Source organism: Thunnus albacares, chromosome 24 (assembly GCF_914725855.1).
Source record: "Thunnus albacares chromosome 24, fThuAlb1.1, whole genome shotgun sequence".
In the NCBI taxonomy this organism is placed as follows: domain Eukaryota; kingdom Metazoa; phylum Chordata; class Actinopteri; order Scombriformes; family Scombridae; genus Thunnus; species Thunnus albacares.
Genome location: NC_058129.1, coordinates 1,822,492 through 1,827,556, shown reverse-complemented (window position 1 = coordinate 1,827,556; position 5,065 = coordinate 1,822,492). Strand labels below are relative to the sequence as shown.

At 40.0% G+C, this 5,065-nt stretch overlaps 1 long non-coding RNA gene across 1 annotated transcript; it reads left to right on the top strand.

Moving 5' to 3' along the window:
* Positions 1-3,132: 3,132 nt before the first annotated feature.
* Positions 3,133-4,718, top strand: LOC122976753. The gene is made up of 3 exons (XR_006401032.1): positions 3,133-3,485; positions 3,809-3,994; positions 4,304-4,718. It is a non-coding gene; the product is annotated as an uncharacterized LOC122976753 (long non-coding RNA).
* The last annotated feature ends 347 nt before the right edge of the window (positions 4,719-5,065 follow it).

The following is a 5,065-nucleotide window of genomic DNA, read 5'->3' as shown; positions in this document are numbered from 1 at the left end:
CAAACAAAAATGCAGGTGTATTTTACTTTCAGCCACTGTAATGCAAATGCAGATGACAGACCTGTGATAATACTGAGAGTGTAGGCTGAGTGTAGGAGAGTATAGGCTGAGAGTGTGATTCCCTCCCACACTCACCATAATAAAGTTTCTTTGCCTCTGACAAGCTGTTTCTGCTCTTAAGATAAAACTGCTTTCCAGACAGGCACAGAGCAGCCTATCAGAGAGCTACTTCATCTGCCCCACTTTTATTTGTGCTTGGTCTTCTCTTGATTTCAGAGATGAAACTGCAGAAAACAAGGAAGCTGTAATGAGTGTGCATCCAATTCCACCCCCACAGATTTTCCATGCATATCTATACATCCGTTGTTATTGGACTCTCTGTGACCTCCGGCTGTTTGAAATTCATCACTGTGCAGCTGAGCTATTTAGCACCACGTAATATCGCCACATATATTTCAGTTCAATAACTTCCCCCTTGTTTAATGATTAAAACAAATAGAGTTTTATTCCTCACCACTAAATGGACTGTTTCAGCACGTTCCCTCTCTCCCCAGTGCATCTGTTGGCAAATGATAATGCGGACCGTGAAAATGTGCCATCTTCTATTTATAGGCTGCCAGCCTAATAATTTGTGTCTGACATTTTTCAGAGAAGCATGATTGTCATTTTACTGCTCAGACAGAGCACAGGGCTCTACTGGGGATCATTGAGAAAGCTTGTTTCTTGTAAGCTTCACTATCTACATGAAGCTGAGGGACGAGGCCATCAGGCCAAGACACTACCTGGGCCGAAACAGACCAGTGACAAATTAAAGGAAAAACTGGTCCAGGTCTGAATGTTTGACCCCTACAGTGAGGAGGTCTGGTGGCTCTGTTATGCTCTGGGGAGCATTTTGCTGGCATGGTTTGAGTCCACTTGTCCCATTAGAGGGAAGGGTCACTGCAAATCCATACAAAGTTGTTCTGAGTAATCACCTTTATGAAACATTTCTATCTTGATGGGAGTGGTCTCTTCCAGGTTGATGATGCCCCAATTCACAGGACACTAGGGGTCACTGAATGGTTTGGAGTATGAAAATGATCATATGCTATGGCCTTCACAGTCACCAAATTTCAACCCAATTGAACACCTATGGGAGATTCTGGACTGGCGTGTTAGATAGTGCTCTCCACCATCATCATCAAAACACCGAGGGAATAATGTGTGTGGATAATGGAATTGGAAGAATGGTGTTCATCGCTCCAGAAGAGTTCCAGAGACTTGTAGAATCAATGCCAAGGCTGAGGAACACCATGCCAGCAAAATGCTCCCCATAGCATAGCAGAGCCACCAGATCCCCTCACTGTAGGGGTCAAGCATTCAGACCTGTACCAGTTTTTCTTTAATTTGTCACCTGTCTGTATATAATTCATCTGGAAAAAGTAGCATCAGCAATACATGCGACCAGGTGATGAGGATTTAATCATCTCAGACAGTTATTTTAACCCGTACAACATGAAGGAGATAGCAGAAACAAGGTTTCCAAGGTTAAGAACAATTATGTTTATTAAATGTTAGAAGATAAACACTAACATTGCTAAAAACAATTTATGGTAACAATTATGTTGAGGACAATAAAAACCATGTAAAACAATGTCAGGAGGAGATACAGCCAAAAATACAAAAGGGCATTGTGTAAAGTAAGAACTACTAGTCAGTGGGGAGGATTGCTGTCTACCAAGCAGGGGAGAGTTTAAGGGAAGACCCAATCTAAACAAATGCAAAAGGTTGGTGAAATTGCACATATTCAAAACTTAAGATAAAGTGCAAGGTGCAAACACAGCAAACAACACTCAACCATGGAGTGGTTACTTGATGTACTAGAACAGGCCCACGACCCCCTTCCTGGATCAAGTTCTGGCTTAGAATACAGAAAGCAGCATTAGGGTGGGCAGATAGGAAATAAACACATTTAAAAAAAACCTCTTAAAAACTAGCACAGAAATATAATACATAAGGATAAAAACCTAAGCAAACAACAGTCAGCACTTAGCAGTCAGAATAGGTTAAATCAGCTCTCACTTGGGGCAGGAACAGGCATTCACCTCTTTATCATCAGTCACCAACAACACAGGGAGTGTGCTGGCAGTCAAGGGAAAAGCTGGCCTATAACATTAAAACAATCAATAAATCCCCAAAGCCACATACAGGACCCCAATGCATACACATAAAAGAAACAAAAACAGCTTAAATAAATACCTCAAATTAACTCACCACAGGGATGAGGGGCAGTGTCTTTGCAACCTGGTATATATATATATATATATATATATATATATATATATATATATATATATATATATATATAGAGAGAGAGAGAGAGAGAGAGAGAGGAGCCTAAATGAGCTACACCTGATGCCTATTGGAACCTTATCAGGCTCACTTAAGGTGGGCTGATTTTTAAGGTGGATCACCCTACTACACATAATGTGTGTTGCAAATTACACAACAGCCATGGGACATACTTGTTTTATGATTGACTGGCAGGTTGTATATGGTACCTCAAACCAAGTTCAGTGTGCTGGGCATATTAAACTGCGGATAAAATACTGGGAACATGGTAACGTCTCTCCTACATTTGTTTCAACATGACAGTGCCCCCACACACAAAGCCATATCCATTAAGGTATAATCATACACCTTTAGGATGAACTGGAATGCAGACTATGAGCCAGCCAGCCCTTATCACCCAACATCAGTGTTCACTCACTAATGCTCTTGCGGCTGAATGGGAGCAAATCCCTGCAGCCGGGTTTCAAAATCAGGTGGAAAAGTCCTCCCAGAAGAGTAGAGACTGTTATAGCATAGGTTTTTACATTAACTCATCCCTGGCAGTCCAATACTGCCAACATGTGTTTTAAATGTATGTTAACAGTTCTGTATTATTACATTTTCAAAAACAAAGGTCTTTAGGGAAATAACAAAACTATTCCTTTTCGTTGCAGCAGCTTGCAGGCTGCCAGAGTGTCGGTGTTATGCCATAGAGAACAAGAGACAAAGTGCTGGGCAGGTATTGTGTTGTTAGTAGTGGTATTGAAGAGTAAAGCTCGAATTATGCTTGACGCATGTGTGAGGGTCCATGCAGCCAAAGTGACGTCACACCAGCAGATACGCCCCTTCGGGAGAGACCCATGCAGCAGGTTTTCGCCTATCCGCACACATCCAACATTTTCTAACTACACGGATGCAGATGTGTGGGTAAAAAATGGAGAACTCTGAGGAGCTGCTGGTGGCAGAAGTGAGAAAATACAGACATCTGTACGACTCCTCACTGAAAGATCATCGTGACAGCCAATAATTCCTGGCACAAAATTTCACAAAATTTAGGGAAAGAAGAAGCATTGTGCAGGAAGGCATGGGAAAATTTAGTTAATTTATTTAATTTCAGTTGGCTGTCACCCTTCATCAAACACAGAGAAACCCAATCAAATTTCCCTACAGTTGAGGTAAGTCTATAAATAAACATTGGCTTTATTTATGTTGGTACAGTACAGCACTACGCTTATATTGCCAACTGTGAAGCAACATGCTGGATGCCAGCTAGAACAGCTGGGTAACTATCTACCTAACTAGAATATAAAAAGTATGTTACTTCATAGCTGCTGTTGTACATAGCTGTAATAACTTTAGTGTAGGCCCCAGCAACTGTGGATAAAAAAAAATCAGCTTCTTGTAGTGACAATAACCATTTACAGAGAACAAACTACTGCAGCATGGGTAACTATTCTGAAAAAAGTGATTTAATTCATCATATTTTTTATTTTTCAAGGTTGCTGTGGAGGACACACAGTTGCAACTTGATGATTTGTTCAAACTTCACCTTCTTCATCCAGCACATCAGAGCTCAGCACTATTTCCACCTCTACCCTTCAAAACACCTTTAGCTTTTCAGCTCCTGTAGAGCACACTTCACTGGAATACTTCTCTCCTACCACCTCACCTCCGTCCAGTGATGGTAAGTACAGTTTTCCATTATTTTTTAATATATTTTGGTAGCTAATAGAAAAGGTGCGGGACTGCCATCGGCATTATTCTGGCTATGTCGTCAGACCCTCTACAGTCCCTTTGCAAAATGTTTCAAATTGTACTTTTGTACTTTTTCTTTTGAAAACCTGAATACATTAAAACAAGAATCGACTTTGACTCGTCTTTTTTTAATGGGTGACTAAACTTTTATTTGACTAATTATTTTACAGTTGAATCTGTAACTCAAGTATAATATTTCAAATACTTTTACCACCACTGCCTCTGTCACTCTGCTAAGAACAAAGCAGTACCTCTGGGATTCCAGATCCAAAGAAGAGGAGAAAAACTGAAGATGCCATAAGGAGGGCCTTGAGAGGACAGATAAAGAAAGAGCTTCTCGGCAAGACAATGAAGATGTGAGGTTTGGGCATGCTGTGGCTGACATGCTTCTAAAGATAACACCTCAGATGCATTCAGCTATGAAATTCAAGATCTTCCAACTGCTTTATGAGGCTGTTTAGTCAGAGGATGAGTCATAGGAGGCAAAAAACATCACTAACTGGAGGGCATTTTTGTTTAATTATGTGTTCTTACACCATTGTTGACATGTCGATGTTAATCATTGTTCATGATTTGCATAGATTTTTTAAATAATAGGTTTACAGTAAACATACTTAAAAAGTCAGGTACAGCATGTAAATGTTTGTATTTTATTTTTCCATGTGGCATTTTTTATAGAAAAACAATAACAAAAGAAAATACTCGTACAGTATGTTGCACATCACTGCTGTTTAAAACGTGAATTCTGAAAATAAAATTACATGCTTGAATTCCATATGCAGGAGCATTTACCATTTGTAATTGTTTTTGTATCATTATTGAAGGCCTGTAGCATCTGTCCTTCACTTCTGCTGTAATTACCATTATTTCATTATCGATTAATCTGTTGATTGATCGACTAATTGTTGCAGCTTTATCTTTCACCCTTTAATTCAGCAGGCCTCTCCTAAAAACTCTCCTAAATACTAAATATGTGATGGCAGCCTGAGATGGCCGTGCC